Here is a 7769-nt window from a genome sequence, read left to right as displayed (position 1 = left end):
TAGCAATCGAAGATTACACTGCTCACTGGAATTTACAGCTTCATGCACGCATGCACAACCATCTGCTTTCTTCTCTTCTTCAAGTCTCCTCTATGATGATATTAGCAGACAGTGATTTATTACCAGCATTGTTGGCATGAGGAAATCATTTCAAAGTTGAGAAAAATGGAAGCGCCATTGCAGAATGAGTATGCATGCAAGCCACTTAGCTCCCAGTCATTTGATATTTGAGATGGCTTCCTGTGTTTTCACCTCCAGTCAGGTTCCTATCCAGCCATCTCAAGGAGACTAGAAGGTTGCACAATAGGGGATCAACTACGCTCTTCTCATTGAAATACCATTGGGGCTCTTTGATTTCATGTCGGAGGATTATGCACGGCTTACCATTTGCTGTGTCATGAATCAGAAGTAAGACGCATTAAGCTTCATAACAGCAGGCATGAAATGCAACAAAACCATGTTATGCTCAGCTGCTGCTGTCAAAAACAAACACAACTTAGCAGAGGTCACACACGTGGAATTCTGTGAGATATGAATAGACATTCTTTCAAATAAATTACAATTGAGGGAAAAAGAGCAAAATCATTCTTGAATGAGAGCATGTCAGCAACATTTGCATATTAAAAGTGGTCATTTCACATGGACTCCCTGAACCTTCTTGTGAGAAGTTCTGCTGTTTGTCATGAAATGATGGCAACTATTTTTACACCCCTCCACATACACACACAGAGTTAAAGTAGCACTTAAGTGCTATTCTCTGACAAATGTCAGAGATGCATGCAGGAGGCAGGAGCGAGCGAGCACGCCTCTGTTTTTCTGTGATTTCTAAGGTAGCCGTGAAGAAGGATGACAAGTATTAATTAATGAGCCAGAAGTCATGGTCAGTCGTGCACAGAGCGACCGCTAATGCTGGCTGCTAATTGGCTTCACAGACTGTATCATATAGATTAGAAGGAGACTCTTGCGGTGACTGTATCGAGCATTTGCAATTTGATTATTGACACATGAAGTTGATGCAAAATTTGTCTTTACGGGCCACGTGAAATGATGTGACGGGTCGTATCTGGCCCCCGGGTTTGACACCTATAGTATAGAGCAAGCCAACTCAATATACAGGTATAAAGGAGAATCCCAGAACTACAAATAAAGCTACACTACCACACCAATAATAAATAACATCCAGTCCCAATGGCCAGGAAAATAAAAAATGGTACATTTCTGGCCAAAAATATAAAACAATAAAATGAAAAAAGTATGAAGTTTACTTAGAACCTCCTGTCTGTATTTATGGCACATACAAAGAGACAAAGAGATTATTATTTGATGTTCTATTGTACTATGGAGTTATCATTTTCTGTATTTTTACTCTTTGAATGTTCGAGATAAAACAAACATCGTGAATTACTGGGGAAAAGAGATGAATAGAAATCCATCAGCATCAGCCATAAGCAGCAGTTCCATTAGCCAGTGCTTTCTGGATCATGGAGCTGACACAGTGCTGCTGTTGGCGTAACAAGAGAGGGTCGAGCCATATTTCGCTGATGAATGTCCTTTGATAGAAATGGCCAAAGGTGATAGGATAGACAAAAAAAAAAAAAATGCCTGAGAACAGGGGAAAAAAGAGCCGCCGTGTATATTAAAAATGTTTTCCCGGCCTGCCTGCCTGCATGAATGCAACTATCAGCAGCTCAATGTTGCTAATCTCCAGGGGGGGAGAAGGAGGAGGAGTCTAATTGTGACATTGCTGTTTGGCTTGAAATTTCCACTGAGTGCAGTTCAGAGTGTGTCAATGTACACCAGTCACATTCAGGTCATTTGCATCAATTGTTCTTTTCGGTCCATTTTGGATATTTGTTTTGTGCTCTCAAAGTCAACTACCCAAATAAGGACAGGAAATACATGGATGGAAATACAGTGGAATATTAAAATTGGTCACACAAAGATGTATCAACAATAAATGAATAATCATTACCACTATGATATAGACAAACTTTATTGACAGTTGTATTTGCATAGCATGAATGTACAACTTTTAAACGGACTACATGTTATATAAGCCACCTTATGATCTTTAGCCGAGTGGGGTCAGCTGCCCTCATATCTCCCACCCACCCACCCGCCAACGTCATGAGTGTTTTGGTTACGTCACCGTGTATGAATGGAACACACAAGGCTCGTTCAGTTCTCAGCACAATGCAGGCATAAAGCTGAGCTGTGTTAGGAAATATCACAAGATCTATTTCTGCACGGACAGCTTAACTCCAAGTGTGACGTAGGAAAACTCTGCTGTCATGTGTCATGTCCAGTAAACACATCGATTGGGTTAACCTTGGTTGAACTGTAAAGTCATTTACATTTTTTTGGATCAGATTATTTAATTTTACATGTGGGTAGACAATCCAAAGACCCAATTATTTGTAAACAAGTCATTCAAAAAGTCCTGTTTTCATAACGCTGTATTTTAATTTTAATGTTATTTAATTTTCCTTATCCTGGTGGTAGAAATTAAAAAATGAAACTGCTGCCATTGGCTGTTTACTTTTTGCACTGTTTGCTGACTTGAGTGAGCAGTGGTGTTGGTAGGAAGACAAGCACATGCTTTAGCTGAGACCAGAGCTGGAAAAGAGCCAACTATTGGGAAGAATGTCACAGGGAAGTGGTGGGCCATTCCATGCCCATGTGAAAAGCCATTCATCACAAATTGGGCCTGATTAAAATGGGAGGTCAAGGAAGGAACCCATCACATCACTGCTACTTTTGACTTTATTCTGCAAACATTGTCACCATATATATATATATACATAGAATATATAACATTTTTTTTTTTTTTTTTTACTAGCTGTCACCCATAATGACCCCACAGTTGAATAGTGCTTCAATAACATGTTCTCGACCTCTCAGCATTCTGTCACAGTATGATGGCCCAAAATTTGGAGTCACGCCAGTACAAACAGCTTGGACAAACCTGCTTTCAGAACAAAGTCCATGGGAGAGAGAGAGAGAGAGATAGTCTACTGCTCACACACGTGTGTGTTTGTGTTTGTGTGTTGCATGTGGCTATGCGGGCAAGGCTTCCGTGATAAAGCGGCACGTGCCTCAATTTAGTCAAATACGCCTGATGCAACTATCCACCAAAACAAAAAATATTTTTCTCAAGAGAATTTGGAGTCATCCGAATCATTGAGTTGCCACAGTAAATCTCTTTCCCAAAGGGCTGGACATGGTTTTAAAATATATATATACTTTACCCATATTGTTTTAAAATTCGACTGAATTAAAATGTAATTTTTTTTTAGGGTATTCATATTTCTTTCTTTTCTTTCAGAAGAAAGTTTGCATGAGGCAATTGACATCTGCAGGCAGTAAGTAAGTCTTTTCAGCTCATTCCTCACTGGTCCGTGTTATGATATTCATTTCTAATTTGGCTGTCACGGCGTCAAGCTCAAAGCACTGAAATGAAGTTTGGAAGAATTTAAATAAGAAGTGTAATTATAGCCATTTTTTTTTCTATAGCGCTTGTCCCCACGGGCATGCTCAAAAGTCTTTGTTTCATATATTCAAAAGTGCATATTTACAAAAAAATGATCAACAGGTATGACTATTAGAAAGCTCACTCTCTCCTAGAGGGAAAAAAACAAACATTTTCGAGTCAATTGAAAGCAGCTAATGGTGCTTTAAATGATTCCAGACAACGATCTAGCAATAATTAGGTCTCATTTGAGCCTTATTCAACCCGACTTGATTATTAGTTGTCCCGGATTTCGACATAGTCTTCTCTTCTTTTAGTGTTGTGTTTCACACGTGGATCATTAATCATGCATTATTGAGACACAACTGAGTATAAAAGCCTTCACTGCAGTCTAGTGCTGCACAGAAAAAAATAAAAACTTAATCATAAGTGCAGGGTTGCCCAAGGTAAGAGGAAAATTACAAAGACCTTCATTTTCCTCGGCTTTGTTTGTCTCTATTTAGACAAGTATATCTGTCCATTTTGTCTGTAAATGAGCCATTTCGAATTTATAATTAAATGCAATCCCTAAAAAAATACCCAAGATGCTGAAAAATACATTAAATGACCAACTTCACGGGTGTTTCTATTCATTAAAAGATGCCCTATTTAATGTGCTTACTAATGGACTGAATTAAATCTTGGCAATAGTAAGAAACACATATTAAGTTGTTCAGTCGCTCCTGTGGGTCCATATAGAAAGTTTGATCTCATTATTAAGAGTTAACTGCCTGCAACTTTATGTTCGGTCTCACAGCTGCCATTAAAGCAGCTATATGGTACCTGACCAAAGTGAAAGGACAACTTTGGCAAATTTAAGGAGCAGATAGGGAAGTACTTTTAACAAACAATGTAATTGCATCTACATTCATGAGCAAATTAATTCATTAGGACTTTTAATGAGGTGTGCTTCGAATTGCTGGAACAAAATATTACATTGTAGATCATTGATTTCCTGCTATGGCTTGTGTGTTTTTCAAACAATAAAAGCAGAGCGCTATTTCCGACATTACATTGAACGCAACATGATCGGCTTACGAGACTGTAAAATATATTTCACGAGGACAAGAGCAATAAAAATGTTCAATTTGGAAGCCTGACTTGTAATCTTGCCCGTCCAGCTGCGGGCAGTGCTTTAGACATTAATGAGAATATGATTGATCATGTGAGGGGTAATTGAAATTGATTCATCATTTCATCATGCAGGGCTATCCAGGTTAGGAGCAGTGAAAAGTGGCAATGGGGATTATGGTGGCTGGCCAACAAGACACAACATGAACAGAAGAAGGTTGATGTTGCATCGCTGACTCTTCTGCGGCATGTCGCAAACTCACATCTGGGACGACATTATGACAGGAAGTGGATTAGGGTGCCGGTCGGGTTTGCAGATCTTTAATCTGCAAATCCGCAGATCTGACGGAGATCACGGCAGCAGCCTCCAGTCACACGAAGAGATCCCGGTGATGCGGCCAGCTGTTATCGAGGCCTTGCCAGATAAGAGAGAACTGCGGGCTAAAAAGCTGTTCAGATTCTCATTTTATCCTCGCAGCAGTAATGCTTTTTTTTTTTTTTTTTCTTTATCATTGCTCTCACAGAGCACATGCACGATACCTGTGTGCAAAGTCTATTAGCAGGCAGTGATGCGATGGGGCCGCTTTGATTGCTTGGGCATAAATTGGCGTTTTGGAGTTGCTCTGATCTCAGTCCTGGTTGCTTGGCAGATGGATGAACGGCGGCTAAATAAAACCATCAGAAAGCTTACAGCCCCTTTGTGGCTCACATATTGGGTGGGCAGAGGGAGTTTGGCTTTCAAAGGTAATTCCTTTCCACCTTCAATGCAGTAATAACATTTTCCATGTGAACAATAAATCAGGTAGGCCTGTATTCTCTTTGGATTTTTTCTCACCAGGAAGCATAAGAGTAAGTAACATGACTTTAAAAAGCAATTTATAGATGTCAAAACATAAACACCCCCAGAATGAGGTTGTATTTTTTTCCCCGTTGTATTTCTGTAAACAACATATTTATTGCTATGTAAAATACAAAAAAAAATCTTTCATGGACCAGAAAAAAAAATGAAATGAAATAACTAACAACTATATAAATAAATATATCTATAAATAACGATACTAAACCCAAGGCGCAGCTTTCAATATTTAATATTCCTATTCAAATCATCTCTAAAAGTTCCAATTGAAGAAATAAGCTTCTGCCAATCATAGATATGGAGAGACTCAATAACACTTCTTTGACATGTACTTCAAAAAGACTCTTTCCACATCACACTCCTGTCCTAGTTTTGATGAGATAATCAACCCCAGTCTCATACTTGAAATGCAAAGTGGGGGGAAAAAAAAATCACAGAAACGCTGCCTCAAATAAGAATCTGTATGCATGATTTGGGATTCTATTTTGACAATACTGTGAACTCAACGGCCTGGGGCAAATTAGCTCTGAAGCTGCGAAGCGCTCTCCATATATTTAATCTTCTCTTTGCCAACAGTCATCAGGAAATCGGAATTTTTATCAGCTAAATGAAGTCTGCTCAAATACGAGAGGCATGTATTTTGGAAAAACCTGCTTTCTCAAATTATTCAATGTCATTTAACAGTTAGAATAGCATTTTAGTGCTATTTAGCAGAGTTCCTATTTTCAGTCCCAGCATGGGCAGCCAGGCATGAGGTTCATTAGACTTAAAAAGTAGCTGCTTGATTGTTCTACTTCACAGCTAATGAAAATGAATGAAGACTTTGAAACCCACGAGAATGGAAAACACATCTTGAGCATTATGGTTTCAAATATTGTGTATATTCAAATTCTTTCTGATCATACAAACATAAGCTTGCATTTGTTATGTCCTCTTGGTCAGAATCTTTTTTCTTTCCTTCCACCTCCATTAATCATGGAGTGCTCTACTGCAGTTGACTTTGCCTCTCCCTATTTACATTTTCTTAACATTGTGTGTTTGTAATCAATAAAGCCCTAGCTCAGGGGTGTCAAACTTATTTTTGTCGCGGGCTGCATTGTCGTCATAGTTTCCTTGGGAGGGCCATCGTTAGTCAACCCATAAAAATGCATGAACGCCTCATTTTATAATATCTATATTAAGCTACAAAACAAACTCTATTTCATGCTGGGAAATGTCTCCTTTCTCTGGTTCCCAAACACAGCACATAATGGCATTGACTATTTATGAAAATTAACAAAAACAGTATTTGCTTAATAATTTAGACCACACAGCAAATTTGCATATGAACAGCGGCTCTAAAGCAGGTGAATGAAAGCCTCTGTCTTATTAAATATAATAAGAATAACAATGCTAACAAGAGGAAGGGAGTTTTTGTTCCTTATTTCCATTGATATCTCATAAATGAATCAAGTGGAATGGTTCAGTCCGTTCATTTCACAGCCATATGCTAATTATATCGATAACAGCAATATTGAAAATATTGCCAAAACAGAGTATTCATTTCATGATAAGTAACTTGTGTCACGATAAAAGATTTTTTTCCGCATCCTCATGTAACAACATGATACTCAATGCCGATGTCTAGTTTCTCCAACCTGCTAGTAATAATAAATAACACACTGGCCGGATGCGAGGCTTGACATCTTTAAAAGGAAAGACGCTAGGAGCAGTCTGCCGAGTCCACGGCATCTCTTAATTACCGTCATCCCAGTCGGTTCCTAAGTACTCGGCTTGTGCAGCAGAGCAGGCTGGAGACTCCGCAGAGGACAAGCAGATGGAAGGAGTGAGCTAACCTCCTTCCGCTATAACAAACCGGAGCAGATAAAGCTCAACAAGGCCATACTTGGCAATCTGAATCAAAATCACGAAAGATTGCAAATGTTAAAGCAATTTATGAGAACTGAGAATAGAAGTCAGTTGTGGGGGGAAACCAAACGTAACTGGTTATGGTCAAAACACGAGATGAAACCCGACACGTATGAATGTGACATAAAAGCATGCTTCAACTATTTTTGGAAAAGTAGGCCCTGAGGAATTCAAGCTAATGGGATCATTGTGGTGAAAATAGGTACAAGATTCATTTTCTTGATATGACCATACATGGAAAGCACGCAGCAATGTAAATACATACAGCTTTAATCTGCTCAGTGCTTTGACGCTTTCCTTTCTGTGACCATATGGGCTAATGAGGATCAGTGGCAGGCAGATATGTGCCAGTATTAGCAGCGACGCTAACACAGCTAATCGTCCTAACTTTCTAAGTGCTTCTCTGGTGTATCCACACTTGCACAC

At 39.1% G+C, this 7769-nt stretch overlaps 1 long non-coding RNA gene across 1 annotated transcript; it reads left to right on the top strand.

Moving 5' to 3' along the window:
- Positions 1–2833: 2833 nt before the first annotated feature.
- Positions 2834–6513, top strand: LOC148382935 (uncharacterized). Its single transcript, XR_015853868.1, has 2 exons — positions 2834–3366; positions 4715–6513. It is a non-coding gene; the product is annotated as an uncharacterized LOC148382935 (long non-coding RNA).
- Positions 6514–7769: the final 1256 nt, after the last annotated feature.

This window comes from Syngnathus floridae, chromosome 18, assembly GCF_059516105.1.
Source record: "Syngnathus floridae isolate MCC-2025c chromosome 18, RoL_Sflo_1.0, whole genome shotgun sequence".
NCBI lineage: Eukaryota > Metazoa > Chordata > Actinopteri > Syngnathiformes > Syngnathidae > Syngnathus > Syngnathus floridae.
This window is presented reverse-complemented; position numbering and strand designations above follow the sequence as displayed.